Below are 27,257 nucleotides of genomic sequence, written 5' to 3' on the forward strand. Positions count from 1 at the left end.
TAAACTGCATTTTAAATTGTCATAACCTGCCCTGGGACTTTAGAATGAAGGGCAGGTTGTTAACAACAACAAGAAGAAGACGAGGAAGAGCTGTGTATAATTTAAATACAATTTTAATGCTACCTTTTAAAAATGCAAAAGACTAGCATTGTCTGTGATACACATACTGGCCACAATTCAGTAAATCAGAGGTGAGCAAAAAGTACATCAAGATCTACCTATAGATCTTGGAGTAGTTTGCAGTAGATCAGAAAGGATGTCTGACTCTTTTCCTTAGAAAAGGATGCTGTGATTACTAAGACCCAGCATGGGTTTCTCAAAAATAAGTCATGCTTGACAATTTTCATTTCTTTCTCTTTTTGTATAGAGTTACAAGTTGGTGGATTAGGGGAATGCTGAAGTCATAGTGTGTCTTGATTTCAGTAAGGGTTTTGACAAAGTCCCCCACGATAAGTGTATACATACATGCCAACCTTCCGATCAGTAAGCCTAAGAGGCTCAGTGATTTAGACCACCTGCGCCTGCCACCCATTTGAATCTGCACAATGGGGTGAGCTCCCGTTGCTCTGTCCCAGCTTCTGCCAACCTAGCAGTTCAAAGCACACCAATGCAAGTAGATAAATAGGTACCACTGTGGCGGGAAGGTATACGGTGTTTCCGTGCTCTCTGACTTTTGTTACAGTGTCCCGTTGTGCCAGAAGTAATTTAGTCATGTTGGCCACATGACCTGGAAAGCTGTTTGTGGAGAAATGCCTGTTCCCTCGGCCTGAAAGCAAGATGAGCGCCACACCCCATAGTAGTCTTTGACTGGACTTAACCGTCCAGGGGTCATTTGCCTTTACCTTTTACCTACATACATGCGCATATTTGTATGTCTATGTTATACATATTTTTATATAGATAGAGGAATGCTATTTAAATGTTCAGAACAAGGATGATATTTCAGTCAGTAAAAAGACTTAAGCAAGCAAATGTCTTTGTTCGGAGCATTTCCTGTTCTTTTGCTGTGAGATCTACTTGGGCCAGTAGATGGCACCATTTCATTTTGCTTTTTGCAATCTTTCAATTTAGATTCCAATACATGACGGAATCAACATATACTTACATTGAGGGGAAAAGAAACCAAAAGCCAGAATCCTAAACACAGTTACTTGGGCATTAATTTCATTGAATTCAGTAGCCCCTTTAACTGAGTTGAAATTCATAGGATAACACTCTTTCAATTATTATGAGACATTTCTTTTAGCAGTCATTTATAATCATTCATGAGGAAGGCCCCGGTATTATTAATATTTTTTAAGTGCATGGAAATGATTTTCCCCTCCCTAGAACCCCCCCCCCCATTGTGAAGCATGATCACTAAGACTGGTAGCATTTTCTCTACCAGCTTTAGATATTTCCTTGAATTTTGCTTTTAAAAGATGTGCGCACAAATGCACAAATACACACACACACACACACAGGTCATAGAAATACTGGCATACTTGGACAGAAATGAAAAGGGTTTTGGAATACAGCGGAGGAGTGTTTGAGGAGTGGGAGACAAACATACACCCCAGATTCATTACAGCTATCTCTGCCCATGCAGGCAGTGGCAAACAGTGCAATAGCAATGAATATCCATGACTGCAAATAATGGAAATGTGCAGAAGCTGTTCTGCCAAATGTGCTGTCACAGTAAAACTTGTTCTAAGTTACCTGTTTGTGACATGAGGCCCTTGTCTAAAACAACATAAAATATAATGAATGCTGATGTGTTAGCAAAGCTTCTGAATAATCTGTGTCTGGAGCAGCAGGCAGGAGTAGGAGGAGATATGAAACTACCATTTAACACAGGAGACTGCCATTAAAAGAGTTATTGCGTCCTTCTGTAAAAACTCCCTGCAGACTCAAAACTAGAACACCTGAAGGAGAACTAAACTAGATCTCACCTTTGAAATGCTAGTTTTGAAGTGAGAGGGGAGGTGTTAATGTTTTTTATGTTTATAAAACCGGGACAAACCTCCAAACATTTGGTGAGACAGCAGGAAGAACAAAGAATTTGAACCAGCTATAGATGCATGCATGGCATGGGGCTGCTGCTCATGTATAAAGTTTGAAGATGGGAGGAAAAGGAAACTCAGGATTGAGTGAACACAGGGAGGGAGGATAAAAGATGAAAGAAAGAACAAACAAATAAGTGGTGAATGATAAGAATGTAAAACTGGACATGAGTGGCATGGCCAACCCTACCATTAGTGAAACAGAGGTGGTAGATACTGGGGGTGTGGGTAGAAGCAGAGCCCTCATTCTCCCTGAGCTCCCTAAGTTCCCTAAGCTAATTTGCTGCACTTAGATGAGAAAAATGAAGCTGTCCCTTTACTAGTACAACTGTCAGCCTGATTGGATTCTGTATATAGAATCGTAGAGTTGAAAGGAACCCGGAGGTTCATCTAGTCCAACACTGTGCAATGCAGGAATCCATCCCACAGCAATCCCTGGGTGGGCTCGAACCAGCAACCTTCTGGTAAACAGCCAGATGCACTGACCCATCACGCCACAGAGGCCCTGGGAGAGGTGCCACCATCTTGACCTTTGCTTCAGGACCAACAATCTGCCTTGGGTACATTATATATGTGGTACCCACGGCTCTTCTCCCCAACAGAGGAGAGGGGATCAGGAGGAATGGCAGGGGGATCAGGGGGATCAGAATGGCCAGAGGATAAGGAGGAATGGCAGGAGGTTCTGCCATTGCTTCTCCCTAGCATCTGCTTCCTGGGGCCATTGAATCACTCAGTCTAATGGTAGGGCCAGCCCAATGAAAATAATTCCTAGGATGGGAACAGTAAGAGAGGGTATACAGTGGTACCTTGGGTTAAGAACTTAATTCGTTCTGGAGGTCCGTTCTTAACCTGAAACTGTTTTTAACCTGAGGTACCACTTTAGCTAATGGGGCCTCCCGCTGCGTGATTTCTGTTCTCATCCTGAAGCAAAGTTCTTAACCTGAGGTACTATTTCTGGGTTAGTTGAGTCTGTAACCTGAAGTGTCTGTAACCTGAAGTGTCTGTAACCTGTTGGTGGGGCTTCGAAGACACTGAAAAGAGTGGGTGGAGGGATATCAAGAACACTGGATTTCAACAGATAAAAATTTGGTGGAATGTGTGATGTGTTGGATGGAATTGAATAGGCGGAAGTGATGTGGGAAAAGAATACGGAGGGTAATGGAAAGTTTTCAAAGATAAATTAAATGCCGTGCACAGTCAGGTTATGCATGTCAGATGGCAATAAATATAGCAGAAGTGAGGAGAGAGGCCAAGGTGGAGAACAAGTACGTACAAAATGCAATCACGGATAAGAAAGGGAATATGAGGAGTATAAAACATCAGGTACAGAGAAGGGCTGATAAGAATACAGAATGAAGCAGAGGGAGTGTAAAAAATTGATAAGAAAAACAAAGGGGGGGGAATGAAAAGAAAATGGCACAAAAGGTAAGATAAAATAAGTTGGTTTTTTGTTGTTAGCAGAAAAGGGAGCAGACAACAGTTGTTTGACACAGTAAAAATAATTTATTGGGAGGCAATGGAAGTATTTCTCAAACAGTTGCATTTTTGGCCTTGGTACTCAGGAAGAAAGATGGAACAGGGATGCCAGAAACATCTATAAACGTGCCAGGGAGTGAGTGGAGAGAGGGGAAGAGAAATAAGATTGTTCCAGAGAAGGTGGCTGCAAATTAATATGGATGAAGAGTTGCAAAAGTTCAGGACCATAAGGGATTTGTCAAGAGTTTTAAATGAAGCTGCGGATGAGTTTGGTAACAACTTAGCACAGCGATGGAGGCAGCCAGCCTGCCCTATTTCCTTATAGGGATTTAGTATTTTAAAAGGGAATGCTCCTTGGAAAGGAGGTTGAAGCAGAATTGGAAGCTTCACCACTTGAAAATAGTCAGGGCTCTCTCTGCCTTTGATGGTTTTTCCCAGGTAAAAATAAACAGTCAGAATCTTAACCACACATGATTTTTCCCCCCATAGAAAATCTATCAGGAAGTTACTCATCTTGTTGAGGCACAGATTACCTGCAGTTTCTACAACAATCTGTTTCTTTGCCGGAGCCCTTTAAGAATATGACAATACAAAATGATTATATGGGCCTGGAAACCTATTAAGATTGTGCCTTTTAGCTTTTGTTTTATTTATTTATTTATAAAAAATATATACTGCTGCATCACAAAGATATATCACAGTGGTTTACAACAATATAAAAACATAAAACCAGACAAAATCATAAAAAGTTAAAAACAAGTTAAAAAGGAAAAGAAATTTAAAACAAACATCAATACACCCTTCTGGAGGTGTACTCAGTGCTTTTTTTCCTCTCCAGGGGGCACTCAAGGGTACGCAGTACCAGCACCTCTTGGGTTGTTGTTAAAAAGTGTAGCACTTACTGTAACAACTTCATGGTGAGTACTGGCACCTATTTTTCGGGGGGGGAGGTAGCACTGGGTGTACTCTTAATTGCTTGCATAGGCCTGATGGAATAGAAAGTTTTCAGCATGCATTTAAAAGTTGGCACCAAAGGTGCCCACTGAATCTCTATTGGCAGAGTGTTCCACAGGACTAGGCCAATGGCAATAAAGAATCAGTTTCTCATTGTGTCCAATGAGCTTCACCAACTTGGGGAATGATGAAAGATGCTCCTGCAGATGATCTTAGTGATCAAGCAGGAATATAGTCGTTCAGGTGATTCCTGAGGTCACCAATGCATGGACTAGTGGTCAGGCTGTCCCTGTCAAGGAATTGCCATAGTTGGTGAACTATGCAAAGCTGGTGAAAGGCACCCCTAGACACAGAGGACACACGAGCCTCTAGCAACAAGGATGTGTCTAGGAGTACCCCCAAAATACACACCTGCTCCTTCAGAGGGAGTGCAACTCCATCCAGGACAGTTAACGCCAATTTCCTGATCATGGGAAACACCCACCCAAAGAGCTTCCATCTTCCCTGGATTCAAACACAGCTTACTGGCATTCATCCAGACCACCATTGCATCCAGACACCCATCTAAAGTGTTCTCAGTCTCTCTTGATTCAGATGTTATGGAGAAGTAGAGCTGTGTGTCATCAGCATACTGGTGACGCCTCATTCCAAAACTCTGAATGACCACACCCAATGGTGTGGTCATATTAAATAGCACTGTACCCTTTGGAAACCCATAGCACAAATACCAGGAGGCAAGTAACACTCATAGCACAAATACCAGGAGGCAAGTACAGTGGTACCTCAGGTTAAGTACTTAATTCATTCCGGAGGTCCGTACTTAACCTGAAACTGTTCTTAACATGAAGCACCACTTTAGCCAATGGGGCCTCCTGCTGCTGCCGTGCCACCGGAGCCCCATTTCTGTTCTTATCCTGAAGCAAAGTTCTTAACCTGAAGCACTATTTCTGGGTTAGCGGAGTGTGTAACCTGAAGCGTATGTAACCTGACGCATATGTAACCCGAGGTACCACTGTAATACTCACTCTCTCTGGGCAAGAGCCTGAAGATATGTAATACAGTGCATTCAATACCAATCTCACTAAGTCTATCCAGGAGAATACCATGGTTGTTGGCACCAAATTTTCACTTTATCTTCAGAATGCATTTAATAATAATAATAATAATAATAATAATTTTTATTTATATCCCGCCCTCCCCAGCCGAAGCTGGGCTCAGGGCGGCTAACAACAGTCAAAATAGTTCAACATTCTAAAAACATTCATTATAAAATTAATTAAAATCAAATTAATGGCAACCATCAAGCAAAATTCTGTGTAGGTTGCCAGAGGAGGGGGTCAGGCTGTGCCCTGACCAAAGGCCTGGTGGAACAGCTCTGTCTTGCAGGCCCAGCGGAAAGATGACAGGTCCCGCAGAGCCCTAGTCTCTTGTGACAGAGCGTTCCACCAGATTGGAGCCGCGGCCGAGAAAGCCCTGGTTCTAGTTGAGGCCAGCCTAACCTCTCTGTGCCTCCTTGGATGCTGAATGCAGTTACTTTTCCAACCCATTCCCCAATTTCCTCGGAAATTGATCTTGGCAGACCTTTCCAAATCAGGCTGTATCCATAAGGATCATCAAGACATGATCATATCTTTCATTTCTCCTTCTGAGTATTTTAAATAGAATTTTTGAGAGTTGCATATTCCATGTGTGCATCTACATTAATTTTTCCAAAGCTTGGGAAACTCTGTGTGCTTTAAAAGGAAAGCCAAAGGTATATTCTTCATGCTTCAGCCTATGAGACTGCTCTTGCTTTTCAGAGATGATTTCTTTTGACAAGGGCAGACAGCTAGATTTGTGAATATTCTACATCTTCTAGACCTTGCTGCGTTTTTCTCTGGGAATCTGACCCTGAATTCACAGGCATCCAATCTCCTGGTAAGCCATTGCCGTAGACTGATGAACAGGAACACTTCCACAATTTATTCTGAAGTTAAACCAAACTGTTAAATGCGCTCTATGCGTTTACTATCATATAATACCCCCTAGGATGGTCAAGATGGCCAGAAAACAGTTGACGATAAACAGATTCCTAGAAAACCACATGCACTGCTCCTTTTATCTACCTGAAAGGGCTGGGTATCTTTTTGTCTAGGAAATTCATATACTAATAAAGCACAGAATTAGTACTATACATTAGGGCCCTATTATGAAACTTTGCAGGCACACACAGAAACAATGAGAATCATTGCACTGAAAAAGTTGAATTGCAATTTTATATGGTAAAACCAGTTTGTGTTGTAGGTAGAAAAGAGCAAATGAGACTGCAGTGCACATCCACATATCATAGATTGGAACATGATGATCCTCTTCACACTCTCATATTCATAATTCAAATCTATATATAATAAACAAATATATCAGAACAAAGAATAGTGCAATATTTTCAAAGGAACCTGATGAGCTGCTATTGTTAACACAACTTCCTAATATTAGTGCTTTTATATTGTGGCATCTAGTCCTTTTTGTTTGTGGAGGCCAGGCTTGACACTCCAGATGTTTTAAGACTACAATTTCCATTACGCCTGACCACTGGTCCTGCTAGCTAGGGATCATGGGAGTTGTAGGCCCAAAACATCTGGAGGGCTGAGTCTGATGAAGCCTGGTGGAGGGACTCATAGCAGAATGCACAATGCTGGTTCTGCTTCAGAGGGCAGCATCGGAAAAGAAGATGAATGGGGGAATTGGGGTCTGTGTGGTGCAGCAACACATTTAAAGTAGGGGTATCCAACATGGTGCCCTCCTGCTGTTACTGGACTATGACTCCCATAAGCTTCAGCCAGCTTGGCCAGTGGTCAGGAATGATGGGAGCTGTAACTTCCCAGTGGAGGAAATGGGGGACAAGCGGTGCTTTTGTTCAGGGGGTATTCATGGGTGCTGTGTACAAGCACCTCTTTTGTTGTTAAAAAGTATGACACTTACTGTAACAACTTCAGGGTGAGTTACCAGCACCTCTTTTTTCTAGGAAAAAAAGCACTGGGGATAAGTGCATGGGGTGGCTTGCACCCCACTGCCCTCTTCCCACATTCACTTTAAATGTATGAAAAGGCCTGCTGCAATATCTGAATTGCCTTCCCTTCCCTTCCCTTTTGGAACCAGATAATAGGAGTTAATGCTGTAGGATATCTGGGAAGATGAATAAATGTGGTTGTGGGGAGACTATCGCCTCTTTTGCTGTTTATGTTTAGTATTTTACATATGCATCAAGATGCTATACCTAAATAAAAATGCAGATGTCTTTCCATAACCATTTATTTTTCAGAGACCGAACTTATGACCTTGCAAACCATAAACATATTTCAGACCCACCATGCTTCTGAATGTGATTAAAGGAGAGTCATCATGTCACTAGCCCATAATGATGAGAGTCACAATGCAGACAGAGATTAATCGGCATACAGGGATGAAAAACGGGAATACAGCCCCAAATGCTGGCTAATTATTTGTGTGCATGTCTTAGCTATGCCTTACAGCAAAGTTGTTTTGCTTTACTTCATCTTGATATGCTGCTGCTTATTTACTAGCAAACCAAAGGAAAGCAGATGAAGAGTCTTAATAACAAGGCAAATCAAGTGCCACATTTCAAATGCATAATTTCTCTTTAGGAATTCATTTTAGGAATATGTGATGTAGGCTAATCCTAAATTAAGTCATAGGTCACATTGAGACTATTGTGACATTTAGAATAGCTCTCACCGTGGCAAGCTTACAGGGTGACATTTAGATGGAACTTTTTAGAAATATATCACGGTCTACAGAAAGTACTGCAGAGGGAAGAAGATTTATAGAGCAGTGAGCCTATTATGCAGAACTGTAGATCTCTGCTGTCTACCAATGAGATGAGCTTTTTTGCTAATATTCACCAAGTGTCCTTTTGTCTTCCCCCTCTCCTTGTTGAAGTAACAATTCAACTTGATGGGGTCTTTTTTAATAGTTTGAGGGGAATACTAACATTCCCCTTTTAATCGTGTTTTGCAGCTATTTGATGGTTAGAAAGTCATAGTTCCATTTTTGCTGCAAGCAGCAGATTTGTACCAGAGACTGTTGAAGCAGCACACTCCTAACTATAATAATGTAGTTAAGAACTGAATAAGACACCCCGGTATACATTTACCATATGCTTGCATAGTGTATTTACACAGGAGGAAGGACAAAATAAATCAATGCAAAGTAATTTCAGGAGTGTGATATTACTCCTTCGAGTGCACTGTTATCCAAAGACAAATCTACTCTTTGGAAAGTGGAAAACATAAAAAGAAATGTATCAAATGCCTGCAGTTAACTTGTGTGTGTGTCAGGCTCTGTGAAATGACTATTATAAAACATTTACATGGTGCTGTAAATTTGCATGGCATTTTATGTAATGTAGATAGCAAAGCTTCCTTGAACTGTTACAACTTGAGGATCCTGTATAAGTGCCTGTCATGCTGTAATAAATTTGTGGAAACCTAGAACTTCTCACTTCTTGAGAGCATGCACATCGTGTTCTTTTCAAAATATTTCAAAGACTATGCTGCACACAGCTTCGCTCAATTTTCTTCTTCTGAAGTATCAAATAATGGCTTTTGAACGTAATTTTTTTGGCAAGTGCCTTAAATACCAAACCCAGCAAAATACTTGAAGCTTTCAAACAAAGCAACAGCAGTCAGCACCAAGGATAGAGCAGTGTCACTGATTTAAGCAACCAGTCCCATTTATATGATTTTTATTTTGGTATTAGGGACCATCTCCAGATACACTCTCAACAGAAAACATACTTCCCTCCATTTCCCTGGCCACCAATTCTAACCAAGATGGTACAAGGCAGGTACCAATGCTTTAAATAGCGTTTGAAAGCAGTTAAGGTTGCATACTATTTAAATAATATACAATACTTTGCTAGAAATATATTCTGTGTGGAGGGCCTTAATCTACCAGTACCAATTTGGGGGAAAGGAGCTCAATGAACGTGGGATACTGCCTTATAATGCAGAGGTTTTCAACCTTTTTTAGTCCACGGCTTCCTTGACCAACTACATTCTTTCTGTGGCACTCCTGTGGGCTCAGATGCCCAGTTATGCCACCCCTTGCCTGCAGAGCTGGCAGCCTCTCTTTTTTCAAACCTTCATATATACACCAATAAGCTAAGGCTGACATATAATGACTTGATTATTTCTGCTAAAATCACTCATCTCTCAGTGTGTTTGGAAGTTGGTATATTGTAATGAGTGCATAAGCAGACGCACCAACCACTATGCAGTGCTGTCCCATATCCTTAGTGCTTAGCTAAAGTTCCGTGTCTTGTACAGTAGTCATTGTTTGTTACCTTGGAAACATTACTGTAGGAAGCAGTTCTGCTTTGGAGGCCTGCCCTGCAAGTTCCACTGCCAGATCACTAAAACTGTTTTATTCCAGGCCAGTATTGCATACACATGGGAGGCAGGAAGAATTAATTGAACTTTGAAATGAGAAGAAGTGTAGAGTAACATATGTGAAAAATATTTGCCATTTGCGTAAACAGTGCAAAATGGCCTGTTAACAGAATATTTTTTCAGGGCTGTGACTGAATGAAATGTGGTCATCCATGTGTTGTGGCCCCAGACAAACTTCACTTGCGACACATCCTATTATTCTTTTAAGACGCACAGGGCTGGGTTCAACTAACTGGTTCTACCAGTAGAAGCCCACACAAGCACATCCTCTAGAACAAAAGGACTTTCCCCACTCTCCTCCCACTGTGTGCTCCCTCACCCAAATTAGCTTGGAGGGTTGGACGAACCCTCAGAGCATCATGGAGGAGAGGGTAGATTGTTCCATCAGGCAAACAAATGCTTGCACCGATAGAGCAATCTGCTTAGCGTTATGTTTAATTCTCCCACAGACTTGACTGCTAATAATGCATTTAGCTTCCCATCTAGTTTCGCCCTCAGGGAGCTATCCAACCTGTGCCAGTCTTGGCTAGCTCCTCAAGAGTACTGAATAAGCCTCAAACCAAGCCACACCATTGCCTGTGTAGCACATTATTAGGTGTGTTCTCCGTTCATTCATGGAATCAGCAGGAGTGATACAATTTGGTCAGCTTAATCAGGAAAACTTCTCTTTTAATATTTGGAAAGTTCCAATTACTCAATTTGTCACTTGGCTTTTACACAAATGTGTCACAATCTCATTAAATTTCTGCCACTGGACTTTATTGCTTTAATAATCTCTTGTAATATTTATGAAATGCTTTGATGGATCTTATTGGAGCCATCATGTTATCCATCACAAAATACATTATATTACAAAACAATAAATCAATCACTTTGAAAAAGGCTAAAACAATGAAACTAAAATTTGAGATGCATATATCATTAATATGAAAAAGATTTTAGCTGGCTTGCAATGAAGGGTTTTTTCTTTTTCTTTTGGTTCCTGATGCCAATCTAACACCTGTTGTCATAAAAAGCAATCAAACTTTCTTTGTCTTTACAAATACCTGTTTTTCAAAGCCATAAAATTATGTGATATAAGACTACTCAGGAAGGGATAAATATAATTGTTATTTGGTTAAAGCTATGTTCCATCTTTCTTCCATCATAGAACTCAAAGCAGCACAAACAGAGTTTACTAGACTGCCTGCCATCCAGATATTAGCAGATCCACACCTGCTTATTTTCAGCAAATCTGCTGCCTTCAGATCGCACTCATAAATATATTTCCACCACCCTATCTACACCTTGGGAATGACTTCAACTGGCTGTCTAAACCAGGTGACGATAGCCAGTGTGTCTCAATCCCTCAGTGAGTTAGGGACTTCCCCTGTATGCAATGACAGGCTCTGGCAGATTGAGCAGATGAGGCCAATACTGGGTCCAATGGTCAAGAAGGTGATTGATGTCTGCACATGGTGTAGAGGAAAGTGAAGGGCAGGTGGGACTTATCAACCTGGAAACGTAGTCTATGTAGGAAAAGGAAAACTGATGCTAGACTTCCTCAGATGACATTAGGGAAGCATACATGATATTCTCCCACCCACCCACCCTGATATTTTAAGCAGGTAGGTTAGGCTGGGAGATAGTGATTAGCCCAAGGTGATTCGATGATCTTCATGACCTAGTGGGAATTTAAGCCCTGGTCTGCCTGGTCACACTAACCATCCAGAACACATCAGCTCTAATACTGAATACTGAAATGTAGTGATCTGGCACAGTATGTTATTTCCAATATGATAGCTAATCACATATGTAATTACTAACTAGGTGGTTCTAAAATGATTGAAACTGGTTGAGACTCAGACTAGTTTTTATATAACACTGAAATTAAGCCTATTATGTTAATCAAATTATTTCATTTTCTTGGCATAACTTTCTAAGAGTTAGGAAAAACAGTTGATGTTCAATAATTGAAATAAGTAATACCAGCTGTAGAACTTGAAATAATATGAAACAGAAAGCTCCAGTTTCTATCCTAATTATGCCAAGAGAAGCACATTCTATAGTTGTAAGTAATAAGAGGGTTCATGGCATGAGCTGTAAAATAGGTGAAATAAAAGGTTTAAATGAATGTCAAAAGCAGTCATAGGTTAACTTTTATTACTGCAGACTATTAATTTTAGTACTGAAACTGTGTGCTATAGCTTAGGATTTTCCCCCACCTCCACTTTCAATACGATTGGAGGGATAAACATGTTCTAACTTTGTCAGTAGGTATGGGGGATAAATTCAGTTTGTTTTTCATTTTAATGTGAACCTACTAATTCATGTCACCCCAAAATACATAAACTAAAACACAACTGTTCTTCACAGTTTGCACTTCTCTAAATGTTGTGGTGCAGTTCTCCAAAAATGTATACCAACCTGTGTATTTTAGGAGAAAGTGTTAATAAAAATGCCTATATTTAAACATTTCTGTTTCACCAAGACTTTGGCTCTTAATTATCTGTGGCCTCCTTGGATGGGTGAGATGTTTTAATCATGCCTTTTAAAAATAGAATTGACCTTTATATTATCTTTTAGGAGGGGGTTCTATTGATTTTAATGTATGTGTTTGTTGTTTATATTGTCAGTTGCTTTGAGGGGTGTCGTGTTGCTGTTTTTTTGTAAAAAAACAACCAAAATAATTAATAATGATATTAGTGAAAATCATACACAAATATTTTTTTTATATAAATATTTATTAAGAATTTTTATAAGAAAAAAGCATAAATAACAAACAACATTGCTTATGTCCTACACAAAATTTCATGACTCGTTTGGACTTCCTCACGTCTCCTGCTCCCACTTACATTGTTAAAAAGTTTTTCCAAGCAAATTATCATCTTGTTTACAATCTTATATCCACTCGTTTAAATATAATCTGATAGTTCTCCCAAGGAATTTGTCTTTTCCTTAATCTCACTTATCATCTAATTTCAATCTAGTTTAGTGGTGGCCAATTATTTATGATCAAGCATCCTTCTTAACATTCAATCAAATTACAATATTTTTGTAAATAAGTTTTAAATTTCTTCCAATCTTCTTCCATCCTTTCTTCTCCCAGGTCTCGGATTCTGCCGGTCATCTCTGCCAGTTGCATATAGTCTATCAGCTGCATCTGCCATTCTTCCAGTGTGGGTAGATCTTGAGTCTTCCAATTCTTGGCAATGAGTATCCTTGCTGCTGTTGTTGCATACATAAAAAATGTTCGGTCCTTCTTTAACACCCCCTGGCCGACAATACCCAAGAGGAAGGCCTCTGGTTTCTTGGTGAAGGTATACTTAAATACCTTTTTCAGCTCATTATATATCATTTCCCAGAAGGCCTTCACTTTAGGGCAGGTGAAAATCATACACAAATATGCATTGCACCAGGCAAAACTGTTTGCTGAAATTTGTATAGGCAATATTACCAAAAAGAAAATGTAGGCATTTGGAGAAATACTCCCTAAAATGCTGGCAGATTTTCACAGGAACTTTTTAAAAACAATACTAATAACAGATTGATGCAGAAATGTGGTGAATAGAATTCAAGATTTAAAGGGGGGGGGACAGAGAAACTAAGGGAAATTGCAATTGGTGCGTGGGTGGGTGTTGGGGTTTGGGTTTTTTTGCCCATCCTACTTGTCCAAAATGTCTGGGGAGAAGGTCAGACTCAGAGTTTGCAGCAGTTTTGTACTACACTTCTGCAGACATTTTCTCTGCATATCCCTTGTTAAACAAAACACTGCATTTTCTTGAAGATGGCCATATGCTTTTCCAAGTTGGCTTCAAGTACTGTTCTTTTGGCCAGGGACATGTTGGGCATAACCTTTGGGAAATATACACTGTTGATATCCAGCATGCTCCTGTGGCCATTCTCCTCTAGACTTGGCAAAATGCATGTTGTACAAACACAATTCCTAAAAACAAACAGGGAGCAGGCATATCCCACAAAGCTCTTTGTTAAAGCTTTCTATTGGGCCCTCAGCTGAATTCCTGTTCAAGCCATGACAATAAATTAGTGTTGCTTTATGCCACACACATATTTTTTTTTTGAAAGAAAAATGGACCATATTTATGTTTTCAACCGAACAAAATGTGATGAATCATATTGAGCACGCAATCCTCATGAGTACTAGGCCATACCAGTGCTTTTATTAAACTTACTGCATTCTACATAACAAGCTAAGACCTCACATTGGAGTTTTTGTTTTTCACTGAAATTACTTTTTCAGATTAAGAAGCAATAACCAAGACGAAGAAGAAACCCAGAAATGAGAAAGGTTGACAGCTGGGACAATAGCTGTAAAGAATAGAGATGGAAATGCAGCATTTTTCAGTTAATGCCTGTATTGGATAGCAAAGTTTAAACTGTAATCCAATGGAAAAGAATTGTTGAAACTTCATCATTTTGCAGCTTGGTTGGGCTCAGCTGCCAAGCTGTCTTACCTGGTTCTGTAACTTACAGCTGTTCCTTGGTGTCTCATGCAAGTCTCCACATATGGCCTACATTAATCATCAAGACAGATTATGGAATTAATGTACAGATATTAGAAAAGCCAATACTTCTGTCAGGTCCAATCTGCACACCTGTTTGCTGCAATTTGTTATCACTGTTATGTGATGATTAATAACACAATTAAATTGCTTTGATAACATGTCTAAATTCATAAATCACCTGAAACAATGGCAATGGGGAATTAACAACAGAACTCGTTAATGATGTGATCTATGGTGTGAATCCTTTCCAAACCTATATATTAAAAGGGAGTCAGAAATAAGACAGAAAGATTTCTGGTGACACCTTGACAGAGGGCATTGTTTCATTGGGCAAGCTGCAATGCTTGCACAATTCTAGCCCATAAATTGAAACTAAAAGGTAGATTTTTTAGTTAAGCTATTCTATAATGAAAATATATGAGATTTCTTACATATTTCAGCAGTGACCACATCCAGATGTTTCACAGTATATATAACAGAACTAGATAACCACATTGGGTTTGATTCAGGCCAAGTTAGTTGATCTTGTTCCCGCTGAAATGAATGGGACTTAAAGGAAGCCATGACTAACCCAACCAAGTGATTTCTAGGGAGAATTAACTAAACAATTGTTTTTCTTCATTGTGATCTGCGTCATTTGTCTAGCACAGTAGAAACCTAGGTCATCCTACCTAAATGCTGTCAATATTCTTACCAGAGGACTCAGGTTTGACTCTTAACTGGATTTTTGCATAGTGGAAGATCATCACCATACTTTCTCGCAACACAGAGGTGATGCCACACATGAGTCATGCACACCACACCAACACTAGATCATGTAATTGCCCAATTCAATAATTTCTTTCCAAGAAAACTTGGTTTAAGTGGGATATTATCTGTGAAGTAAAGCAGGTGTACACCGAGTCAGGCCATTGGTTTATCTAGTCTACACTGGCGATGATGGTTTCAGACAGGAATTTCTCTCCCAGATGATATGCATTTCTAACTTTCCCTGACCAACTGGTCCCAGGATGGAAGAGCAACAATAAAGCAATTGAACTTGGTACCTTTTTCATGCAAGTGTGTTCTGCCACTGAGCTATATGGCCTTTTCCCATGGAATGAGATAAGGAAATGCACTGCTTCCCCTCTGCATAAGAAACAAATGAACTGGTTTCAGACTTGAGCCTAATGTTGTTCAACCACTAGAAGATGCTCCTTGTGGACAAAAGCCTGATCACTGACATATCATATAAATATGCATTTGTAGCCATTTTGTGGTCATGTTCAGGATGGGTTAAGGAAAAGTAAACTCAGATGCGTCCCTAATTTGAGTGCAGTCTGTTTTACCTCTCACTGTGTCACAGACTTGACTTATCAGCCCCACCCCTTTCAGGTTGGCTCTATCAGATTATGTGATGCAAACTAGATGTTTTTTCAGAAGCCTGATCTTTGAAAGCACTTTGAGATGGGGGGGGGGTCTGTCCTGTGTATAGGAATGTTGCTTTGGTGTTACTGGATATTTCTGTTCTCCAAATGCCATCTGAGCTTTTTGACATTTTGGCTGCAATCTATTCAGAAACAATTAGCCATGGAATGGAGACTCTGGGTTTTAGCTAAAGGCATCATTAACCGCTCTGAAGGCAGTAATGCAGCAGTACTTCGCTGACTTTTAAATTACCCTGTGAGCAGCTATGAAGATGTCTGAGATAGCATTTTTCCTAAACTAATTTCCTGCAGACACTCCTTTCACTGTCTCATTTCACTCCATCACTTCCCCTTTCATTATCAAATGGGTTGAACCAGGCTTGAAATACAAACTACCAGAAGACAGATAAGTGCTGTGGGAACTGCTGAAGTCTACATGGGGAAAACACATTACAGCATTGATTTTGCAGATTTCAAAGGGCATGTGGAGTCAGCAGGTTTAATTTCATCCTATAAACATATTAGTGACAAGACTAGGAGTATTTAGTGTTCTGTTCAGAACACCAAAGACTTTCTTTTCTTGGGGATGTGAAGCTTCTACTCAGTAAACTTTGAGAGACAAATAATTTATTTTTTTCTCCTTTTACAGTAAGCCATTAAAGCACTGTCTGTGAGAGGCCTCATGTCACATTACAATTAGGAATGAGAGGATTTCCTCCTGTTCTGTTCATTTACTGTTCCTCTAGGTCACTGGGTCCTGCATTCATTCCTCCTGAATTCTTGTTTAACTAGAAAAAATTCTAGCTAAATAATTGCTATAATTGGGCCATAAGCAGTTTACCACATTGTTACCGCATGCTCTCTATTACACGCCCCTCTCTGTTGCCAGGGTCCATATCTGCTTTGTGATGTGATCGTATATCTGGTTGCATCAATATTTTTCTGTTTGTCTGGGGATTCACTGAGGGGGGAAATGTACTCCTGCACACTAATAAGACAAAGAGAGGTTTGATCAAAGTATGCACAATCACCTCAAGAGTTCTTCTCATAGTGTGTTGCATGTGAAGACCCCCAAACTCTCTCCAAAATAAATCACACAGGACACAGAATATTTGTTTAAGATTTTTGGCATTAATCTGGCCACAACTTTATTGTTTACAGCACGTGAGTGGTTGCTTAGGCATTGGTTCGGACTACCTGAACCTGCACCGGCAGGAACAGGGCTGACAACTGGAACCCCCAGAGGTCAGCAAGGGAAAACATACAGGGGGAGCACAGAGGCGGATTTCCTCCTCTTAGTTCACCCCAGATGCTCCCAGGAACTCTGGCATGGCCCTACCCCTGAGAGGGGATCGGACAGAGCAAATCGAGCCCCTCGATTCCTTTAATGGAATTCCCTAGCAGCAGCAACAAAAAATTGGCAGGCACAGCCAATTCATAATCCCCTCCACCAAAGAATGAACCAATGCCTAACTGCCAACCTTACAAAGTTGTGATGATTTGCTACACGGTAGGCAAAAACCAAATGGCACCAGCCAATCAGCCAAGTGGCAAAATTCCTACCGGGTCCCTGCCCCAACGGCAGACGACCCCATGAAAGGTATAGCAAGGTCAAAACCCACAACCTTAAACTATAGGGAGTTAGGGCGGGAGTTCTACTGCACGATGCGAAAGAGAAAGTACTTAGCCTCATAAAAGGTAAAGGTAAAGGTACCCCTGCCCGTACGGGCCAGTCTTGACAGACTCTGGGGTTGTGCGCCCATCTCACTCAAGAGGCCAGGGGCCAGCGCTGTCCGGAGACACTTCCGGGTCACGTGGCCAGCGTGACATCGCTGCTCTGGCGAGCCAGAGCCGCACACGGAAACGCCGTTTACCTTCCCGCTGGTAAGCGGTCCCTATTTATCTACTTGCACCCGGAGGTGCTTTCGAACTGCTAGGTTGGCAGGCGCTGGGACCGAGCAGCGGGAGCGCACCCCGCCGCAGGGATTCGAACCGCCGACCTTTCGATCAGCAAGTCCTAGGCGCTGAGGCTTTAACCCACAGCGCCACCTGCGTCCCACTTAAATAGCCCCTTAAATAGCCCCTTAGTTGCCAATAAAACCCCAGCCGACAGAAAATTTTCCCCAGTAGCAAAGAGGCAACCAATGAGGTGCGGAGGTCATCCAAACTGGCCCGCCCCAGCAACAAGAAGGCAGTTTGGTGATCTCACCGCAACACATGGCTCTCCATGATTTGGAAGACATGATTTATCAATGCACACAAATGCAAATGTGCATTGAGAAAACACCTGGCTACAATTGTTCTAGTAACAGAAGATTTAGGGAAGCTGCCTTACACCAAATCAGGCCATTGGCCCACCTGGCTCATTGCTACTGCACTAACTTGCAGTGGTTCTCCATGATTTCAGATGGGGACATTCCCGGTTTTACATTGAGGTGGTGGGGCTTAAAGAGGGGACCTTCTGAATGCAAAGCACAAGCACTTCCACTGAACTACAGTTCTTCTGATCCTTGTGAACACATCTGAATGGTCTTTACGTGTGTTTTAACAATGTGGTAATGTAGGAAGAGAAAAAAGCACAGCAACTGAAAGAACTCATTGATTCCACTTTGGAAACAAGAGCAGATAATTTGGAGCTCCAAAATCCAGGGGGGAATTTGGATCTGGGGAATTTTCTAAGAATCCCCCAGTACTATGTAATTTGTATCTCTTACAAAATGGTGGAAAGGGGTCAAGCAGGTGTTTGATAGACCACCAAATGTAGGTGTTTGATAGTCCTTTGTATGTACAGTATGCACATCATACTTAACTATGATTATCTTGATGCTGAACAGACATACTGCATTGTGTATTACACTTTCTCAACAAGACCATCTGAAAAACGCTGTTGGAGGTTAAGCTGAGGCTTGAACTTGAATAGTAGAATTCTATCCTGAGTAGTTTGGCCTTAATGATGGATTTTCCAAGGCTGGATACTTAGAATCATAGAGTTGGAAGGTATTCCAGCCCTCTACTCAGTGCAGGACCTGTGATGCAGATACAGCTGCTGTTTCCTTGATAAATAGCTGCCTAGCCCCTGATTGAATACATGTAGCAAGGGAGAACCCGCCACACTTGCTACGAGGATGTATCTCTCAATGTTTCTCTGAAAACTGCTTTCCTGCAATTTCTAGCTATTAGTTCTAGCTATGCCCTCTGGAGCAACAGAGAACAAGTCCACTCCATCTTCTGCAATTGAGAGAAAATGTCACATTTTTAAAAAGCATACTGGCTCCTTCAGAAGAAAAAGCAGCTGCAGGACTCTGATCTGGATCAGGGAGCCACACCACCAGTTTCCTGCTGAACATTTGCATCAGCTACTGTTTGTGGTAGACTCTACAGCACCTTTCAGGGCCAAATAGCTGGTTGGCGGGAAAGGGCATCTGGTAGGAAACTAAAACGGGTGCCCAATCCAGACTAGGATTGCTCTCTGGCTCAGGATCCCAATGGTTGCTTTTCCTTCAAAGTAAAAGTGGTATGTTTAAGCATTCTTTCCCCCTCCCTTTAAGTACGTATAATGTACGATGTGCTTTGGCTCATAGTACAAAGGAGGCAGCTTTTACACCTGCTTCTTGGGTCTTCCACGCTTATGGAGACATGGTGATGTTCAGTTAATTTTTTTTCCTTTGTGATTCTGATTTGTTAGGGCTCAGAATGTTGTTCTGGATGGTTTCCCTTCAGACTTACTTGGAGATTAACTTACCATCTTCCCAGTGTTTCCTTACCACTATTTAAAGGTAAAGGTAAAGGTACCCCTGACCATCAGGTCCAGTCGCAGACGAATCTGGGGTTGCGGTGCTCATCTTGTTCTATAGGTCAAGGGAGCCAGCATTTGTCTGCAGACAGCTTCCGGGTCATGTGCCCAGCATGACTAAGCTGCTTCTGGCGAACCAGAACAGCGCACCTAAACGCCATTTACCTTCCCACCAGAGCAGTACCTATTTATTTGCTTTTGAACTGCTACGTTGGCAGGAGCAGGGACCGAGTAACGGGAGCTCACCCTGTCATGGGGATTTGAACCGCCGACCTTCTGATCGGCAAGCCCTATTATTTACTTCATTTTAAATAAGTTTTAACATATTAGATCAGCCATCTGTTTCCTAGAGGCTGCAATCCTATAAATATTTGCCTGTGAGTAAATCTCTTTAAATTCAGTGGGGCTTATTTCGGAGTAGGCAAGCATAATATTAGTCCTGCTTCCAGTGAAAGTAGTACTGTATAGGTTTGCACCATTCTGGTTTCTGTATAACACTGATCTATTAAGCAATGTTTACAGAGTTAATATGCCAAAAGGGGCCTGTGTTTTGCAAAATATTTGAAAATAAGAGACACCGATAGCAAAGAAAAACTTTATGACACAGAGTTCCTAAAACTGATTTAAGCACCCCTTGATAAACTGTAGCCTCACTTAAGCTAGTTTATTTCTATAGGGGGAGCCTGTACTCCATCTGATGAAACAAGCCCTGTTGTGCATTGAATTTAAAAGAAATATGTTCACTTCTACTGGCATGACAACCTGAACCCCCTGGGTGACATCCAAACTTATGTAATTGCAAGACCTCGATGACATTAATCATTCAACCACAAATTGAGTTTCAAACTTAAGAAGTATTTGTCTTCCTTTCAACAAATATAGCACTCCTGAATACATAATGACCTCAGATGTTTGCTGGGCTTTGTCAGAAGGGGGAGCTATGTGGAAAAGGAAGAAGGAATACTCTGAAAATAATTCATGGCAGTAGGATAGCTCCTTGTAACATAAACATTCATTTCACTGAATTAAAACATTGTGATTTTTGGTGAGGCAGCTAGGTCACTTTTCTGATGTAGGTTTTACATGTTTCCAGTTCAAATGGTAGCAAACCTGTATGTTAGGAAAAAAGGGTTGCTGAACACACAGTATTCCAAAGATAATTGAAAGGAATCCTTTTGCATTACAAAATATGTATCTACCTTAAGAGCATGCATATGACTCATGAATGAGAAATCTTCTCTGAGAAACATATGGCGGCTGATAGACTTCTGATAAATGGTCCCATTCTGAAATAAAGATCTCTTGGGTGCAATTCAAAATTAGTTTAGGAAACAGACGTGGTTCTTGACGTAAATCTATTTTCTGCATCGTGAGAGATTATCAAGATGTATGTAGGAATTTCGATGTGTCTTCCAAAATGTTAACAGCCTCCTAGGGGAATTATTCAGGTACAATGAATAGTATTCATCAGATGAAATTCTGAACCAGGAAATGATAACCTGCATATTGTGCTGATTTTGTGGCTGGCCGTTTTCTCCAGTATCAACACAACCCTTTCATTCGGAAATTCCTGAGAATACAGAATACAATACAGACAATGTTCATTTCTGTATGTTCTCCATTACTGTCCTATATTTTTTAATACAGTCATACCTTGGGTTACAGACGCTTTAGGTTGCGTGATTTAGGTTTGTGCACTGCACCAAACCCGGAAGTACAGGAACGGGTTACTTCTGGGTTTTGGCACTCGTGCATGCACAGAAACGCTGAATTGTGACCCGTGCGTGCGCAGACGCAGTGCTGCGGGTTGAGAAAGTGCCTCCTGCACAGATCATGTTCACAACCCAAGCGTCCACTGTATAGCATAATATTTAAGCTTTAATTGCATTACAACCCTTCCATGTATGAATTCACTATTAGCACCATCGTCTCCTGTGGTTGAGCCATGGGGAGTGGTGATTGTGCTATCTAGTCCTCGTGGAACTTGTTGCGCCATTACTTTTCTCCTCCGCCTTTTCAGGCAATGCAGTAGGTGCCGATCCAGCGAGTGGGATTTCATAAGCAATGTGAAAAGCTGTCTTATACTGACTGAGACCATTGGTTCATGTAGCTCAGTATTGTCTACACTGACTGGCAGCAGCTCTCCAGAGTTTCAGAAAACACTCAGCCATACTCAAAGATGCCTGGGATTGAAACTAGGATCTTTTTGCGTGCAAAATATGAAGATCCTTAAGTGGGTGCATCTATATAAAACCATTATTTGTAAGACATCATTGTCATTGAGAATTAATGTATGTTTTCTAATTTGTGAGATACTTTTCTTTCCTTCTTTCTACTAAAATAAGCATCATCATTTGAGATTGCTGCTTGAAATGCCAGTGCTGTAACTTAATTATTTCTTTGCACATTAAATAATGATTTTAATAAAAGTGTAGAGATCATGTTCCCTTCTGAAAGCTATTACCTTTCAACTGTTGGCATATACCTCTTTATCTTCAAGGGAAAGTGAACAACATCTCATATTTTTCTTAGACGTTATATGAAAGCATTAATTTCCTTCTGCTGCCTTGACAGGACTCCAGTGCTGTGGGGCAACTTAATGCAAAATGATCACATTTTCACTCATAATCAATACAGCACTGCGGTGGTGGGCATCTATTTTTCAATCCAGCACTCAGTAAAGGCAGAGATGGCAGTGGGTTTTCTTCAAAAGGTTTTGTTTTGAATGCATAAATGGATATATCAAGTGACTGACTGACCCAGTGATTACTCCAGTCCTGTGGGGGCACTGACAGATTGGAGCACACCAGATATTTGGGGTTTTTTTCCTTGCACGTCCCAATGGGATAATTTGGCAACCTGTCAATTTACTTAAAAAGCAAGCCATGTAACATACACAACAGGTTTGCCTGTGATATTCAGTTCCTGTAATCTCTCTCTCCTGTGGCTTCACCTTCCAAAATACCCATGGCATTAAAACATAAGCAGGGCAATATAGGCTGGATAGGGTAGTAGGATGAAAAATGTGTACATTTTAAAGGCTAGCTTTCTGATCTCATAATAGCATTCATTCACTCAAGAGATTTCTGACCTGCTGTTCACTGCAAGGTCCCAGGGTGGCTTACAGTCATATGGTCATATATACTATTAAAATCTAATTTTTAAAAAAGCAGTATGTATATCAAACAGCAGAGGTGGCCCCACAAAAATCTCACAAATCCATACTATTTGAATGAATTCTAGAGGATGATTTTGCCTTCTTTTAAGATACCACTGATTATTTGCAAGTCACCATCTCTAGTCAGGACAGAAAGGTGAGATGTTTTAACATGATCTTTTTTTTGTCTCCACAACAGCCACAGTCTATGACAAAAGTTCAGAGATTAGCAAAACTGGGAAGATGGGGGCAGGATTACAGAGGAACAGGGAGAGAATGAGAGAGAGAGAGGGGGGAGGGGAGGGGAGGGACAGATGGGGCAGAGAAAAAACAAGAGGCCCTTCAAGGCAGAGTTTTTAGTGTACAGTTATGAGGATTTGTGCTTCTAGTGGTATTGGGATGTTACATGCAACCCTGCTTCCTCCATTGTTTCCGTTTGCAACTGTTTTGGGGCAGACATACTGCTTTATTTCCAGTTATTACGTGTCCAGTAATTTTCTGTCCAGTTTATGTACCCCAAATCTTCCAGGGTTTTTTTTTTCCATCCCACTTTTTGTGTTATAGTGCTAATAAAGCAGAATGATGTGTGGAGAATCCAGTATAAATCTACAACTAAAGTGCTGTTATTGCATCAGTCACATGTTGCAGAGTATACTTGCGAAGGAAAAAAAACTCACCAGCAGTCTAGAGAGGCACACAAAGAGATTGGCTCCATTGGTACCCATAGATGATTCCCTTGAAATGCAAATGACATTGGAGAGGTGGCCTCTGTTGGGACTGTGATGGCAGAGAGAGAAAGAGTTAAACTCCTTTCTCTGCTTCTGGGTTTTCTTCAGAAATACTACAATTGAGCATGGAATGTCTCCATAGAAGGAATGTCTTTTTTCTCTCTTACTAATTGCTTCATCAAAATAGAGAGGAAACAAATACTCCAACATTTCCTGTTAACAAGAAGCATGGTGTTTATGCCATCTGGATGAAGGTCCAACCACTGCAGCCTAACTTTTTGTGAATTTCTGTAGTTGGATTCAATTGTCTGCTCTTGTAAAACTGTCAAAGTTCCCTCTTCTAGACATTTGCATTCTAGTAACCAATAGCAGGTATATATCCCAGAATAGTTTGGTCAAGTTAGATAATAATTTTGCTGATTTTATGCCCAGCAAAACCTGCTGGATAACGTTTGTCTTGCAGTTCTCTTTTCCAATATTCTGTAGAAAATCTGGCACAGTTATCACAAGAATGCAAATAGCTTGGCTCAAAAAGTTGAAATATCAGAAGAGTGCAGATAGAAGCCTGTTTGTGTGCGTTGACTTATGAACAAATTTGTCAAAAGCAAAGCCAGTTTAGGGACGTCTGCCAAATCTTTTTGATTCAGATTCGGAAGTGACAAAGCTGCAATTAAAGGTGGTCCAAGTTCAGTTCTTTTTTATTTTATCATTACAGGGCTGGATCCAGTCTTGCAATCTTTTCCTTTGTTTATAGGAAGGTCACTACTGTCGGAAACAGTATGCTTCAGTTTCTGGGCATTGCAGTGGGGAGAGTGCAGTTGTGCTCATATTCTGCTTGTGGACTTCCCAAAGGCATGTGGTTGGCCAATGTGAAAACAGAATGCTGGACTACATTAGTCTTTGGCTTGACCCAGCAGTGCTCTTGTTATGTGCTAGAGAATCGTCCAATAGTTAAGTTGTGAGCAATAGACATTTCAATAGAAATAGCATATTTTTGCTGTTGCATTTAGATCAGCACCATACATTTAAAGCACTCCAAACACACATTTAAAGACCATGACTGCCCCTAAATAATCATTGGAACTGTAGTTTGATGAGGGGAAACTACACTTCGCAGGAGATATGAATCTTTATGAGGCAAGTGTAGAGTTCTCCACCCCAGGAATGCCTTGAAATGCCAATACTGGAATGGTGTGGGGGAATAAACTGCAGAATCACATCTGTAAGTGAAAGGAATTTATTTCATCTGCAAGTTTGCCCTTCCCTAGCTAGGATTTTCGGTTCGTTTTTCCCCTCTTAGATATACCTGAGAGTGGAAATAAACCTGGGAGGGTTTTTAAAAAATCTTAAAAACAAGTACAGTGTATGTGAGTGTAGCATTTCCTCTCATCGCGTAACATGCCCACCAGAGTCTTCAGGACCTATTCTGAAATAAAAGGCAGTGTGTTTTAAAAAAGTCATGAATCACAGAATCGTAGAGTTGGAAGGGATCCCCAGGGATAAGGAAGATAAGGTTAGTTCTGGAGGAACAAGTAAAGTAGCAATGCTAGAAGATTGTTGCTGTGTCTGAAATAACAGGTTGAGAAATTCCCTTTGGATGTTTGCCAGTTAACAGAGAAGATTAATATTTCCTATTTATTTAACTTCATCTTTGTAATATAAACCAGGTGAGGGGGAACCCTTTTCAGACTGAGGACAAGCTTCCAGAAGCCACATGCCAGTGGTAGGTGGGGCCAGAGCAAAAATGGGTGGAGCCATGAATGTAAATTTTTTCCCTTTTATGGTAGGGTTTCTACATGCACCTCTCTATCCCCTTTCCTCTCTCTCCTCCATCCAGGTAAGCAAGAGACTTTATTGGAGTTCAAGGCAAAAACATGCAAGGGGTGTGCAAAGCAGAGCCACTAAAGAAGTATTAATCCCCTGAATTCCACTTGCTAGGAATCACATGTAGGGCAGGTGTTGTTGTGCTCAAATCCCTTCCCACTGGACATGTGGTTGTTCACTGTGAGAACAGAGTGCTAGACTAGAAAGACCTTTAACCTGAGCCAACAGGGCTGTTATTGTGTTCTTATCATTATGGAGTCCTCGCTGCGAGATCACATTCACCCGGTGCTATACCGGCTGCACTGGCTCCCGGTGGAGTACAGAATCAGGTTCAAGGTGCTGGTTTTAACCTTTAATGCCCTATATGGCCTAGGAACCTTGTACCTACGGGACTGCCTCTCCTGGTATGTCCCACAAAGGACCTTACGGTCTACGGGGGAAAAAACATCTTGGAGGTCCCAGGCCACAGGGAGGTTAGGCTGGCCTCGGCCAGAGCCAGGGTTTTTTCAACTGTGGCCCCAATCTGGTGGAACGCTCTGTCACAGGGGACTAGGGCCCTGTGGGATTTGACATTTTTCCGCAGGGCCTGCAAGGCAGAGCTGTTCCGCCAGGCCTTTGGCTGAAGCACAGCCTGACCCCCTCCTTTGGTAATCTTCATAGAACTCTAGCCCAATGGTTGCCATTAATTTGATTCTGAATTGATTTTAGAATGAATTGATTTTAGAATGTATTTCTATTAATTGGTTGTGATTTTATGTAAACTGTTACTTTTACTGTTGTTAGCCGCTCTGAGCCTGGCTTCGGCTGGGGAGGGCGGGATATAAATAAAATTTTATTATTTTATTATTATTATTATTAAGAGCTGGTGCCTGAGCTTGTTTTCTTCATCTTTCCTGTTTCCTTTTGTGTCATGAGAGATGAAGGGCAGGGACTATAAGTCACACTGGAATACTATGTGATGAAGAATGGAGAAGTGCACTGAGATGGGGAGATCAGGAGAACCTGATGGGGCAGTTTTGCACAAGCATAAATGGTTTTTCAACTTCCACTAGTCATCTCTGGATCCAAGCGACATCATTTAATATTTGCGTATATTTGATAGTTGATAGTCAATGGTATTTGTGCATTTTGCTTGCAAAAATGCAAGCATTAAGTTTGATATTTTTTTTGTACTAAAATATACTGTCAGGTTTTGAGCTTTTATTCTCTTTTTCCCATGTTTTTATGGTGTATGGTAGGGACTAGATTGGATTGTTTTTAATGTAGGGCATGCAGACAGACAAGACATGTCAGGAAAAATCACCAGGGGCCCTTTCATGAGCAAGAATGCCTTTGGTTCCAACAAACTGTTTTTACTCATGCAAAATGTTTTTAAAAGTTTACTACCTGAAATCAAATAAAAATTGAAAAGAAAACAAAGCAATTTATTTGTCATTTCTCCTCCCGCTGCAAAACATTTCTAAAAACCTTTCACAGCTGGAGATCTAGTGCTTCCCCCACCCCCTTAAAAATTGTTTAGGGGTACTCTCATTTTGACTCAAGAAAATCACCCTTTTATAGTTCAGATTGGGGAAAATAAATACAGTAAATGGACAAAAGTACAAAGTTTCACAAAATGTTTAGGCGTATGCATACCCCCCAGAAAAAAGCACTGTGGAGATCCATCCTGTGCCATGCTGCAGTGTTAGTCACTGAGCTTACATGAATAAACTTTTTAATGTCCTGTTCATTTTGTAGAAGTTCTTTTTGTGTCACATCTAAAATTGCCTCCTGTCATTAATGTGGACTAAAGGTGGAGAAATAGTTTTATTTATTTCCATTTTTTCCAACTCCATTTACTTTCCTTCAAACAGTACAGGTTAAATACTTTACTTTCTTATTATTTCTTTCAGCTTCTGTGAATAATTAGATTTTCTATCTGT

Source organism: Podarcis gaigeae (assembly GCF_964106915.1).
Source record: "Podarcis gaigeae genome assembly, chromosome: 4".
Taxonomy (NCBI): Eukaryota; Metazoa; Chordata; class Lepidosauria; order Squamata; family Lacertidae; genus Podarcis; species Podarcis gaigeae.